Source organism: Ovis canadensis, chromosome 21, assembly GCF_042477335.2.
Source record: "Ovis canadensis isolate MfBH-ARS-UI-01 breed Bighorn chromosome 21, ARS-UI_OviCan_v2, whole genome shotgun sequence".
In the NCBI taxonomy this organism is placed as follows: Eukaryota; Metazoa; Chordata; class Mammalia; order Artiodactyla; family Bovidae; genus Ovis; species Ovis canadensis.
Window position 1 is genome coordinate 57,219,479 of NC_091265.1, and position 14,752 is coordinate 57,234,230.

The following is a 14,752-nucleotide window of genomic DNA, read 5'->3' on the forward strand; positions in this document are numbered from 1 at the left end:
GAACGCACCTTGTTTAAGATTTTTACAAAAATTAATTGCTACACAGCATAATTAAAAATTAAGTCTTTGGAAATATTAGCTCTAAAAATGTCTACCTGCCCACCCAAGTGTCCATCAGCATCGGGAGGGTGATTATTCCAAGAGGAGGGTCATTCAACAGATATTTATTGAGTACCCTGCTACAGGGCTAGGCACTGTTCTAGGCTCTGAGGAATCTTCAAAATATCTGACTTCAGGGGACTTTCCTGGTGGTCTAATGGTCCCCTTGCAATGCAGGGGACATAGGTTCAATCCCTAGTCAGGGAACTAAGATCCCACATGCCACAGGGTAACTAAACCCGTGACCATCACAAGAGAAGTCCATGCGCTGCAACAAAGACTCAGTGCAGTGGCTAACATACGTATTAGTTATATATATATAAGCCTTCATGAAGTTTACATTATAGAGGAGCTTATGGTATCATCTCCTTTGTCGACGGCAGAGGGGTCTCTGGGAGAGAGGCAGGGGTTGATAAAATATGCCCAAGTCAGGGTCAGCTCTTTGAGGCCAGGGAAAGAGGAAAAGGTGTCTGCAGTTGGTCAGCTGCAATGCCACTACCCAGGCCTCATGGAGGGATTAAGAGCAAACTACAGAGGGAAGAAAGGGGACAGCCAAGCCTGGTCTGACTTAGGAACTCCTGGGTGCTTAAGGCCACCAAGGAGAGTTCCCTTCCTGCTGCACAGGGCCACTTAAGAATGACGATGGCTGAGAGCCAGCAGGAAGGGGGACAAGAGACAGACAGGAAGAGGACAGTGAGTGAAAGGAAATGAGATTAGAGAGGCGAGCTCGCAGAGGAGCTGCCTATGCTCTACCTCGGCCAAAAGCGGGGAGACCATCTCTCCCTTTGTGTGTCATCTGTCGCCAGAGCAAGACCCAGCCGCCCCGACTGTGCAGGAGGCATGAGAGAACCTGCGGGTCCCCAGCATCCTCACTTCCCCTCCCTCCACTCCTCTGTCCCCACCCCAGGCCACCTGGCTTCCCTTTGTTTCCTGTCTAAGCTGAACGGTATAGGGAACAGGGTAGGTGAAGTGACTCCACAGAGACCCAACATGAAAAAGCAGAACTGAGATTAAGCTTAACGGAGTCATCATTTTGCAGTATATACATAGATCAAATCATTCTTTCGTACACCTAAAACTAACACAATATTATATACCTATCACACCTCAATAAAGCTGGAAAAAGTAAAAACGGAACTGAATTTGTGGTTTACGCAAGAGATTGTGCTGTGCTTGGTAGCCCAGTGGTGTCTGACCCTTTGCGACCCCGCAGACTGCAGCCCGCCAGGCTCCTCTGTCCATGGGGACTCTCCAGGCAAGAATACTGGAGTGGGATGCCATGCCTTCCTCCAGGGGATCTTCCCAACCCAGGGATCAAACCCAGGTCTCCTGCATTTCAGGCAGATTCTTTATCAGCTGAGCTACCCAGGAAGCCTATGCAAGAGATTAAATATACAGTTTAAGGGGAAAGAGTTAAGGAAAGTTATGGGGAAAGGGGAAAGTTAAGGGAATCCTATATCCCAGACCAACCCATATTCACAGAAGGATGGCAAGGAGAGGGCCCCACGATACAAACAAAGGAATGACTCAGTAATAGTGAAATGGCAGACATCCTTGATGAGCCAGCAAGGGAGAGATTTCAGGTTCTGGCAGCCTCTCCTGAGGCCTTCAAATCATCCCCCAGAGGCCCCAGGTTGCCCCACCTGAACCCAGCCCAGTCAGCTTCCTGAGATACGAATTCACACGGGTCCTGGGAGAGGGAGGTCGTGTGATTGGCCTGGAGAGTCACGTGTGCTAGTGAAGACTGGCTCTGCTAACGATCAGGGACAGGTCTGAACCTGTTCTTCCCAAACCTACGTGCTGTCCCGCAGAGAGCCGGACAGGGAGACGCACAGGGCGGGTTGAGCAGCTTTGCAGAGTTCTGAAGCTCCTCATGGGTTTAAAACTGCCATGCCCAATTGACCAAACTGGATCTCAAGTTAACAACCACCTCCACTTCATTTCTTTTCCACTTTGAACTCAGAGAATAAACCGGGAATTTCCTGACCCACCACTTCACATTGCAAATAATCCTTTCAGTAGAGAATGGATAAACAACAAAGTCCTACTGTATAGCACAGGGCACTATACTCAATATCCTATGATAAACCATTATGAGAAAGAATGTATCAGAATCATTTTGCTATACCGCAGAAATTAACACAACATTCTTAATCAACTAAATTTGAATAAATTTCTTTTTTAATTTTTAAAGTAATAATCTTTTCTTCCCACTGTCAGCTGAGAAGTCCTTCCCAGCTCACGACCCTGCCCTGTGGACAAGGAACCAGCACAGGCCACCTGGGTCAACTGCCATTTGCACAGATCTGCATGGGGCTGACAACAGTGTCTCTCTCTTAGCAATTGGAGGTGGACATTACTCAAACACACAACACTGTTTTAAAACACAATTCCCTACCACTTCCCCAGGAAATATCTGATCTCGAGGCCTCTAAATCTTCTTTTTCAGATCTACTTCTAGAAGGACTTTGCCCAAACCTGAGAAAGAAAAACACATTTGCCAAACACCAGTCTCACTGTCTTCAAAGAAGTCTTAGAAACAAACACCCCAAAGGCGTGGCTGTCACCAAACATGCGCCCCTGCTCACATGTCACTACTTCACGGCCAAGTGCCTCCTAGCAATATACACGAGGGCTTTCTCTCAGTCTGCAACAGTCTGCACTGGCATCGGAGCCACTGTCCCTGTGTCTGTCCAGCTCAAAAAGGAGTGGGAGCTGGGTGGAGGGTGGCAGTGAGCTGCCACGGAGAGAGGGTCGGCCCCACAACAAACACAACTTGCTTCAGAGGGCAAACGCAACTCTGCACATCCTGCTGGGGTTTCTGGTCACAGATCTCACTAGGAAGGAAGGGATGAGGGAGAAAAATGAAGGTGCTTTCTTTGTGCTGCTGCTACTGCTAAATCGCTTCAGTCGTGTCCGACTCTGTGCAACCCCATAGACGGCAGCCCACCAGGCTCCCCCATCCCTGGGATTCTCCAGGCAAGAACACTGGAGTGGGTTGCCATTTCCTTCTCCAATGCATGAAAGTGAAAAGTGCAAGTGAAGTCGCTCAGTTGTGTCTGACTCTTCGAGACCCCATGGACTGCAGCCTACCAGGCTCCTCTGTCCATGGGATTTTCCAGGCAAGAGTACTGGAGTGGGGTGCCATTGCTTTCTTTGTATTACTCCCTTAATAAAACAAATTGGTCGGGGCATCAGAATCTCATCCAAAAGATGTATTTAATTAATAAAAACAAAGTAATCAATTGGGAACAGAACAGTCAAAAGTCATACTTCCCAGTCTTAAGTGACATTTCAGATACCAGTCACAGGAACTGGAACAAACTGATCAGATTTGGGGAGTCCTCTCCTGCTCATTACCCCAGCTTTCTTCCCCACCCCCTTCCTCAACTGCAATTCTTGGCCATTAAGTATCTGTTGTGGGAACTTCCCTGACAGTCCAGTGGTTAAGACTCTGAGCTTCCATTGCTTCCACTGCAGGGGACACGGGTTCAATCCCTGGTCAGAGAACTAAGATCCCACATGCCATGCGGTGCAGCCAAAAAGAAAAAATCTCTGGACTTCCCTGGTGACGCAGTGGACAAGAATCTGCCTGCCAATGCAGGGGACATGGGTTTGATCCCTGGTCTGGGAGGATTCCACCTGCCTCAGAGCAACTAAGCCCGTGTGCCACAACTACTGAGCCAGCGTGTTGCAACTACTGAAGGCTGGGCGCTTTACAACCTGGATTCCACAAGAGAAGCCACAGCAATGAGAAGCCCATGCACCACAATGAAGAGTAGCCTCCACTCACTGCAACTAGAGAAAGCCCAAGTGCAGCAATGAAGGCCCTGTGCAGCCAACAGTTAAATAAATATTTTTTAAATCTCTGCTATAATTCTGGTGGGGGCCATCACCAACCCACCCCTGACTCACCTTTGTCTTCTATGAAACCCCCACAGATCTCTTCCCCACTCAGCATCCCTCTGAGGCTGCCACCCCACAGGTTAGATCAGCTCTTTACCTTTCCAGTCTCTAATTTTTTTTTAAAAATTTAACTGAAGTATAGTTGATTTATAACATGTTAGTTCCACATGTATAGCTAAGTGATTTAGTTATATATATATGTATATGTCTATATATATATATTTCAGATTCTTTTACATTATAGTTTATTACAAGGTTGAATCTCCAAGCTTTTGCTCTATCTCCTTTTCCACCCCTAAGAAGGCTGTCCTGCACACTGGAAAAGTGTGGATTTTGAAATCTGCTGACTTTCCCTCTTTTATTGAAGTTAAGTCAGGCTCATCAGTAGCTCCAGGAGAGCAGCTGATTTGTACAACTTGTGTAATAACCTATTAAGGAATCAGTTCTGGTGTTTGCTTCTTTTGTTTGCTTTTGGATTTTGTTTTGTTTGTTTTTGGTTGGTTGGTTTTCACCCAAAGTCTAAGCGAATGCCTTGGAGATCAAGGAAGTACCAGTAATGGACAGAAGGAGAATAGGAGCCCATGTTGATAAGAGGAAGTGTATTAAGTGATAAGAGAGTGATAGGGCTAGTGGTGTTTCTGCCACAAGTCACATACCACGTGCCTGGCATTGTGCTGGCGATATGATGGTGAACAAGCCAACTGCCTTCCTCCCTCGAGGAGCTGACTGTCCGATGCAGGAGGTGGCCAGTTACTGATGATCTAATACAAATTGTGCTGAGGACAGGAAAGCACAGAGCAACATGGGCACACAGACCATAAGAGGATGTGGGGTGGAGGGGCCTTTGTGTGTTCCGGGAAGAAGACTTCTAGAAGGAAATTCCCTAAGCTGAAACTCGAAGCATTGAGGAAGAGAAGTCTGTTGAAAGCCAAGAGGTTAGAGCGAGCAGGGGATGAAAGAGCTGGGTGTGGCTGGAGAGACTGGCCAGAGGCTGCCTCGGCAGACAATGACCAGAGTCAAAAGTCGGGGAGCGCTGGAGCACTCCCCTGGGCCTTGGGTGGAGCAGGAAAGGCTGAGCCACACCCGGAGCCCCCTCCACGACCTTTTCTTCCCTGTGTGAACCCACATGCTGTCTCAATAAAGCATCCCTCACCAAACACCCGTGAACACAAAACAACTAAGGGGCCAATCCAAGTCAGAGCAAAGCGAATGGGAGACACGCCCCACTCCCTGTGTTTTTTCCTGAACTTATTTTGGCCTCCAAAAAAGCCCTATCAAAGGTTCTCCGTGATCACATAACAAGAACAGGGCAAGCAGCCTTCGAGGGACACACAGAATCCAACAGTTTCCCCTTTAAAAAATGCAAAACACCAAAAGTGTGTGTGAGCCCAACGTGCAGCGAGGGCCATTTCCCTGGGTTACTGGCAAGGTTTGGAATCACCATCCAGTGGCGAGAACCCTATTAGTCCAAGATGTTTATTTCCTTTTGATAAACAGTATGTGTAATTTCCCATTTTTAGGGACAATAATTACTTCAAACAAAGGGCAGTTCCCAAAAACAGTATTTTAGAGGGACTGGTTCTCCTCCATAAGAGGATTGCAGCTTAGTTTTTTTTTTTTTTTTTTAAAGCAATAAATTTTTAAAGCCCTTAGCTAAAAGGATTCATTTGTCTCTTAGATACTATTCAAGAAAACAAGTAACTTTTGGAATACAGAGTGTTAGAATAGAGGAAGGGAAGCAAAAAGCCACCTCCTCCCCTCCAGTCCTCCTGGACCACCAACTCTAACCCCAGCCATACATGGCACTGGCAGTACTCACCTGGCACGCCTCCCTCCTGCAGTTAAATTCCTAGAATTTATTTTCTAGGAATTTAGACAATCCACACCGGCTGCCTCCACACTCTCACTTGACCTCCCTAATCTGCCTGAAGGGCCCACTTGAAATTCAAGTTGTAAGCGAACTTACACTCTTACAAGTAGAAAAGGTCCCTGGCATTATCCTCTCCTCCCTGCTCACATTCCAGCCCTCCCCACTGCCTGCCCACTAAGCCAGAGATTGGAGGCCAGGATCCAGCCCTGTGCCCTGGAGGAGACCACACCCCCAGATAAAACCCACTGGGCACTGGCTGGAAAGCCAGAGGTAGTCAAAAGCCTTCTCCCTCACCTGGGTTGGAGTGGGGCACCTTAAGACAAGCAGGGGATGGGAATCCTTGGTGGTCCAGTGGTTACACAGTGAATGCAACCATAAAATTAAAAGACGCTTGCTCCCTGGAAGAAAAACTATGACAAACCTAGGAAGCATATTAAAAAGCAGAGACATCAATTTGCCCACACAGGTCCATATAATAAAAGCTATGGTTTTTCCAGGAGTCACGTAAGGATGTGAGAGTTGGACCATAAAGAAGGCTGAGCAATGAAGAATTGATGCCTTCGAACTGTGGTGCTGGAGATGACTCTTGAGAGTCCCTTGGACTGCAAGATCAAACCAGTCAATCCTAAAGGAAATCAACCTTGAATTATTCATTGAAAGGACTGATGCTGAAGCTGAAGCTCCAATACTTTGGCCACTTGATGTGAAGAGCTGACTCACTGGAAAAGACCCTGATGCTGGGAAAGATTAAGGGCAGAAGAAGAAGAGGGGGACAGAGGATAAGATAAGTTGGATGGCATCACCGACTCAACCAACATGAGTCTGAGCAATCTCCAGGAGACAGTGAAGGACAGGAAAGCCTGGCATGCTGCAGTCCATGGCGTCGGACAGGACTGAGCGACTGAATAACAACAACCAGTGTTTAAGATTCTGAGCTTCCACTGGTCAGGGCCCCACAAGCCAGGGAGTGTGGTCAAACAAAACAAAAAAGGCAGCAGGCAGGGGTCAAACTCCAGGTTACAGGCGAGAAGCCAAGTCAGGCCCCTGGGGGAGAAAGTAAGGCGGGCACGCGGGCACCTACTCACGTTGTTTGTGAGGCTTTGCTAAGAGGCTCTCTTCTCCCAAAATACTCAGAGCTGACCTGCCCAAAGGCCTGAAATAACCACCAAGACGGACCCACCCTCAGGGCCCCAAAGTCCTCTTTTTACATGTAAATATTTCGAAGTATTAACATACAGGGCCCTGGCTCTCCGCAGCTCAGGAGTTTCTCAGAGCACAAAGCTGTCGATTGACTGCGGGAAAAGCCCGTGTCCCCGCAAGGCTTCGAGCTTAGGGACCCACCAGGGAGAGGGGGTTAGCCCCTGCGGCCACGCCCTCCCTGGGAAGTGTTAACCTGGCCTCCAGCAACTTTCCGAAGCCTCCCCACCCCCTGCTTTCTTCCCCACCTCTTCTCTGCCCGCGATGCTCCGCGCCCGACCCTCCTCATCCAAAGCTACGTTGGGGGCTCACAGCAGCCCAGAGGTGGCTAAAAATCTGCCTGGCAACGAGTCACGGGGACAGGATGAAGCCTGGCGATTGGCTGCTCTGCTGAAGGGGGCGTGGCGTCAGAGGCTCCCTAGAAACTGCCCTCCGCCCTCCTCTCGGGTGCCTCACTCCCTCGCTCCCTCTCATTTCTCCCGGACCGCGGGTCTCGGCGTGGTTCTCTCACTCCTTGGACGCTAGCGGTCTCGTGATTACATTATGGGGAGCTTAGGGGTGTCATCTAGTTTCTGCTTGGAGTGGAAGAACCTGACATTGCCAGGGTGGTGTTTTATTTAGGTCGTAAATTCATTTGAGGCGCTACGAGGGACTTAAGAGACATGGGGAGCAGGGCTAAAATCCCCTCAAAGCCCTTTGGCACAGTCCCTGCTCCCTGTAAAGCCTCTCTTCTTTCCTTCCGTCACCACGCCCTGTCACGTTCCCAGCTGCTCATTCCAAACCTCCCCATTTTCCGCTCCCCTCTTCCTGGGGATTCGCTCCACCCCTACTGGCTTCTCCCTCCCGGCCCCCACCGCCGGCCACGCCGCCCTATCCACCTCTGTCCTCTCCCGGGCTCGCACTTCTATTTTCCTTATAGATTGCTTTTTGCTTCCTTCTTCCCTCGGACCCCCATAGTCTCCACAGTAAAGAGCCAGTGGTCCAACCTCAAGGAGGCTCCAGTTCCTTCCCATTCCCTTTGGGTGGGGCGCCGGTGGTGGGTGGGTGGGACTGAGCAAGTCCTTGGCTCACTCCCATGACAGATGACCATTAGCGAGTTCTCAGGCTGGGCTGAGAGGCTTCAGCCTTGGAGCCCAGGAAGCTGGCAGGAGGAATAAGGAAGACTGTCCACTTTGGGAGCCACTGTCCAGGTGGTCCAGTGGTAAAGAATCTGCCTGCCAATGCAGGGTTGGGAAGATCCTCTGGAGTGGGAAATGGCAACCCACTCCAGTATTCTTGCCTGGAAAATCCCATGGACAAAGGAGCCTGGTGGGCTACAGTCCGCCAGGTCCCAAAGAATTGGACACAGCTGAGCACACACACCCATGTCCTGCCCAAAACTACTCTCTGGAGTCCCCTCATGCTCTCAGGCCCTCCCCCAGAGATGTACCCAACATCTCTGGCCTGCATTCCCACGGCTGGGGGCAACCCTTCCACTGGAGAGGGTGGTGGAAGGGGCCTCCAGGCTGCCTGGACTGCGGTCAGGGACAGTGGGTGGGGCCAGTTACAATGCAAACACTTTGATTATGGACCCTCCCTTGTTTATTATCATCCAGAAGAGTGAATACTCTGAATACTCCAAAGGGGAAAAGACCTAGGGTAATAATGGGTGGGAGGGATTGGCAGCTGCTGAGGAGGCTGAACCCACACCAAGAGTTCACTTTTTTTGAAGCCTGGAGCCTCCTCTTACTCCCTAGATGAATAAGAGCCTTTTCTGGGCTGGACCAGAAACCAGCCAAGCTGCCCCGAGTTCTCCAGTTTCTGCCGCTTACTAGCTGTGTGACCCTGAAAATAATTGCTTAACCTCTCTGAGCCTCAGTTTTGTTGTGAGGAAAGCAATACCCACCTTAGAGGGATGTTGTAGAAATCGAAAGAGATAGAGCATGTACAGTACATATACAATGCCTAACACAAAGTAGGTATTCCGTAGAAACGGCTGACACTTCCAGTATTTACTATATGCCAAGCACCTTATATGTGTCAACTCGCATCATCCTCACAAGAAAGCTACGAGAGAGATAACATATCATTGCCGTTTTATAGATAAAAGAACTGAGGCACAGAGAGTGCAGTAATTTGCCCAAGATCACACAGCTAGGAAGCAGAAGAAATGAGAGCTATCATTATCATCTTTATTATTATTCCTCTACTAGGCTGCAGGTCCCTTTGAAGAAAAGGGCTTTGCACACAATATTTAGGTGACTCAGAGATAAAGAACCCTCCTGCAGTGCAGGAGCTGCAGGAGACCAGGGTTCAGCCCCTGGGTCAGGAAGATCCCTTGGAAGAGAACATACCAACCACTCTAGTATTCTTGCCTGGGAAATCCCGTGGACAGAGGCGCCTGGCGAGCTGCAGTCCAGGAGGTCACAAAGAATAGACCTGAAGCAACTTAGCACACACATTTCAGTTCTGAAAAGGTCAAGATCCTACAAATTTTGAAAGACAGCTGTCATTTCCTAAAACCTCCTCAGAAAAAAAAATTAATTCCCAACTTCCTCAGAGAAGCAGCAATGGTGTCACAGGAAAGGGGGGAATTTTTTTTTTTTTTTTAATCAGGATGCCTAGACTGACCTAGAGAGAGTCACCTTTTCCAGCTGTAAGAGGTGAGACAGATTATTTCACTTCTCTGAACCTCACCTTTCTGTAGCCTTCTTTTGGGGGGCTAGGGGACTTCCCTGGTAGCTCAGACGGTAAAAAATCTGCCTGCAATGTGTGAGACCTGGGTTCGATCCCTGGGTTGGGAAGATCCCCTGGAAGAGGGTATGGCAACCTACTCCAGTATTCTTGCCTGAAGAATCCGCATGGACAGAGGAGCCTGGTGGGCTGCAGTCCATGCGGTCGCAAAGGGTAATAACTGGAGCGACTAAGCACAGGGAGAAGCCAGCATGAAATCTCAGGAGAGGGGTACTTTGTGGGCCAGCAGGCCCCCTGTCCCTAGAGAGGGTCTTTTCATCCTTAACTCTTTCTGATCCTTGGCCTCACTGCTGGCAAATTTTTCCATGAAGGCCAGGCCTCAAGTTTGTGGCGGAAAACAACAGAGGGTTTCAAAGGGAACTGAAATCACCGTGCTCAGCAGAATGTTCCCCATACATGTGCTTCGGCCCATGCAGGGCAGCGCCTCTGCTGGGATCAGTCACCCCTGGGAATCAAATGCCTGACACCCGGCCATTCAGAAGCTGGTAAACACTCTGGCATTCCCACCCCATGGCAAGCATTCATGCACCGAATTCTTTGTCCTTGGGAGGAAGGACAGAGAGCTGCTCTGTGCTGCAGAGCCCGAAGCCAGAACTCCGGTTTCCAAACCCCAGCTGGAGAGTGCAGGCCACCAGCTCTTTCAAGTGCGCTTGCAAAATAAACTTGCCCAAACTTGGACTTTTTCTTGAAAACTTGGGTTTACTTGTTAATTCCAAAGGGGAAAAAAAGCACGGTACTGTTACAATGGAGAAACTAGGCAATCTCCTCCTTCATCAAGGGACCCGAGTCCTGAGGGTCCTGAGCGGGGACCTCACTCCACTTCTGTGCGCTCCCTGCCCCAGAAGGCAAAACCTGAACCAAAGCATGAAGAAATGTCTTCAGACAAACCCACACTGGGGACGTTTCTGCAAAACAACTGGCCCCTTACACTTCAAAAATCAGTGTCCAAATGACAACCAAAAGAGGAGAAACTGTTCCAGGTTGAAGAAACTAAAGAGACCATGGCAATTATATGTCATGTGGGATCATGGATAGTTGGGGCCTCAGTGGGAAAATAGACATTGCTGGAAGGAAATTGTAATCATTGAGGCAACTGGCAAAATTTAAACATGGGCAATATGTCAGATAATAGTAGCAATGTTTAGTTTCTTAAATTTGGCTCTGATACTGTTATGTAAGAGAATGTCCATACATGCTGAAGGGCTTAGGAATCAAGGGTCATGGTGTTTGCAATTCACTTTCAAATGAGTCAGCAGATACAATGACAACTATAACATCTAAAGAGAGAGAGATTAAAACCAATAAGGTGAAACTGGGAAATTAAGTGAAAGTTATATGGATATATTTGTGTGTGTGTGTGTGGCTGCACCATAGCATGTGGGATCTTTAGTTCCCCCAACCAGGAATCAAACCCATGCCCCCTGCAGTGGAAGCCGAGTCTTAACCACTGGATGGCCAGGGAAGTCTCAGTTATATGGATATTCACTGTGTCATTCTTGCAATTTCTGTATAGGTTTAAAGTGAATAAATCCACTTAAAAAAAAAATCAGTCACATGCTTAGCTGCACCTCTCACATCACAGCTAAAGCGCAGAGAGCTAAGATGGGACTCAAGAAACGAGACACGTGCCAGCGACATGCAGAGTCTTGGGGGTGCAGTACTTCAGCTTTGGGACACTGGAAACATAGCAGTATTTCAACAGTGCTGTTGCTCAAAATGTTTGAGAAAATTTACCAGCCACATGGGAAAATTAGTTGCACTACATTGTAATCATGCTTTGCTTTTGACCCCAAACAGCTCTATCCACGTAATTAACCAGCCTTGCTTCTGTAAAGATCAGAGACTCTTGGAACTGGCAAGGGCCTTAAAGAATATATGCCTTATCCACGTTACAAATAAGGAAACCGAGGCTCCAAGGGGGTGGGGGTGGGCCTTCATTTCTTCAGGGTCATGGAGAATCCCACTGACTCTCAGGCCCAGTGCTCTTTTCAGGATTCTGTCCTAGGAGCCCTGGAGTATCTTCCAGGCCCTTTGGCTATTTGCAGCCCTTAAGAGAGGAAGATTTGTAGTTCTCCAAGGAAACTGGTATTTTTTAAATGCACAAGTGATGCTGAGAGCATTTCCTAAAGAGAGAGGACTAAAACATTCTTAACAGTAAAGTTTTCACAGAAGTGCAGGGTCTCCCAAATATAACTGTGTGTGCTCAAAACATGGAGAAGGAAATGGCAACCCACTCCAGTGTTCTTGCCTGGAGAATCCCAGGGACGGGGGAGCCTGGTGGGCTGCCATCTATGGGGTCGCAGAGTTGGACACGACTGAAGCGACTTAGCAGCAGCAGCAGCAGCAGCTCAAAACAAAAATGGTCACAGTATTTTATGATCATATCTTAGATGTATCCCACATAATTGTGGCTATTCAAAGAAATCTCAATATATAGAAAGTCAAACTCGCCCAACAGAAAAATGAGGACAAATACACTGTCCTGGTTGTTCTCTATCTGGCCCTCCACCCTCAGACCCTTTTTCCCTGCGTCTCTGCCTCGCTTTGTGCCTCCAGGAGGCTGATCGCTCTACCTGTGATACTGGGCTCCCTTGCCCTCCAGCACGAGCAACCACCAGGGGGAAAACTCAGGGTGTTTCTTCCTGCTTCTCATGGCAGGCAGTTCTGGCAGATGCTGTGGTCCTGCATGGCTGGATTCCAGGAATACCATCTCTTCCCGGGCCCCTTCAGGTCCAGGGGTAACCTGGGGGTTACCAGCCTCCTGCTGCCCCTGGGGGTCTCACACACCTTGTTGGCTTCTTGGTCCTGGCCCACTACTGCATAAAGAGCCCCCATTAAAGTCTCGATAGCTGAACTATCTTCAACTACATTTCTGGGAGGGACCCTGACACATACAGAAATGAGTTTGAGTGGCTGAAAAATATTTACTGCCTTTTGTGAGCATGGGACGCGTTTCAAAATAAATGAATTTTCCAAGCGTCCCCTGAGCCACATCCACAGTCAGTCACACAGCCTAAAGCCAGGCGCACTGACAGGCTGAAGGCCCTGGGCTGTGACTCAGCCCTGGAGTTCCAACCAAGGACCCTGAGGAGCCCAGGCCTGCCCCCTCCAGGTCTCCTGAGGCCACTCCTGGCCTTGAATGCCAGCACTGGGACTGCAGAGTGTTAAGACCTCCTGGATCTGGGCCCCGCAGGACTTTGGGGAATACCTTGGACCATCCCCATCAGGGACTGAGAGAGGGCAGGGGTAAATGGTGAGAAGGTGAGAAGAACAGAGCAAAGGGGGAACTCAGAGTGGTAGGGCAGGACAAGCCAAGAAAAGTCCGCTGGGATGGGCCCTCCGCATGCTTCTCCAGCCCCCGGCACCTCCTACATGCCCCCTCGTCTGTGGTCAGGGTCACTGCAGAGGGGGCGGATCCCTTCCTGGGGCCACTACTGCCTCCACCCTGGGCCTGATGTGGGAGGAGGGTGGCTAAGAAGTTTCTCACCTTTGGCCCATTGCCACATTCATCATCCATCTGACCCACCACCCCTGACTGTCCCAGCCAATAAGATCTCGCCCTGAAAGTCCAGGCCCCATGTGATATCACCCATATCATCCCTGATAGAAGCGTCCCTTACAAGTGTGTATATCTCCAGTGTTCAGAACGGACCAGTGTCCCACATCCATCATAGCATTAGGTCTGTGGAGGTTGACAGAGGAGGATTCTGAGATCAGGTGGAGCTGGGACAGCATCTAACCACATAATGCTCAAAAACTACTTGTTGAGTGAATGGACAATGAGGGCCACCCTAGCCTACATTACCCCTTCCTCAAGCGAAAAAAAATTTTTTTTAATTGCTATATTATTAGACAACCTGCTTAGTTCTGCCTAGGAGATTTTTCCAGCATCCCAGTGAGCATCCCCCTGGCTGGGCACACAAGGGCACCCCACTGTCACCCACTTAACCTCTCTCCAAACACCAGGGCCACATAGCTCAGGTAGCATGCACACCCTGTCCCACCCCAACACCCGTGTCAGCTTGAGAATGGAGGAAGGACTGAGAATTGAGCTTTGAGCTGTGGTTGTAAGAAGCACCCTTGTGGGATGCCCAGACCCAGTTAGAAGACAAATGCATGTAGGTGGGTGTGCACGCTCTAACATTTCAGTGTGTCTGCGAGGGCTCACACCTGCTTCTCTAGGACTCCATGCCCACCCTTGTGCTCCCAATAAACAAACACAGCTGTGACACGAATGCACGCTTAAATGTGGTGTCCCTGCACAGCAGACAACCAAAATACCTGAACAGACTCTGGTCCTGTGGATGCTATCCCTGTTTTAACAGGTGAGGAAACTCTTCCCCAGTTCACAAAAGCAGCTTTAAAAAAGCCACGGAGAGGAGGGATAAATTAGGAGTTTGAGATGGACAGATGTACAGTATTACATATAAAATAGATAAGCAATAAGAACCTAACGTATAGCACAAAGAACTATACTCAACATTTTGTAATAACCTATAGGGGAAAAGAATCTGAAGAATACATGTATATAACCGAATCACTTTGCTGTACGCTTGAAAGTAACACGACATTGTTAATCAGCATTACTTATTAAAAAAATAAAAAATTTAAAAACTACAGGCAATCAAGTGTCTCCCTTATTACCTATCCTTTCCAAAACCATCCCCCCAAGGACACAGACTCTGCTGGCTGAGGCGTGAATGGATGAGGCTGGCCGAGGCCCATTTGCAATCCAAGTAAGGGCAGGTGGAGTTCACTCTGGGCAGGAGACCCCACTGCTCTGCACAGAGACCCACAGACAAACTGACTCTGGAGAGGGTGGGAGGGGTGGGAGCTGGCATCTCCACTCCAGGGATGACCGGAGAGGAACAGAGCTGCCTCCGCTGGCGGAAAGATGGCAACTCTGAGACATGGCCCCAGGGCTGAGCTTGGTTCGATCATTTCAGT

The 14,752-nt window shown here is 49.0% G+C and overlaps 1 protein-coding gene across 2 annotated transcripts in view; it reads right to left on the reverse strand.

Moving 5' to 3' along the window:
- The window catches only part of AHNAK (AHNAK nucleoprotein), a 95,251-nt gene that overhangs the window by 48,884 nt on the left and 31,615 nt on the right, over window positions 1–14,752 (reverse strand). The window lies entirely within an intron of this gene.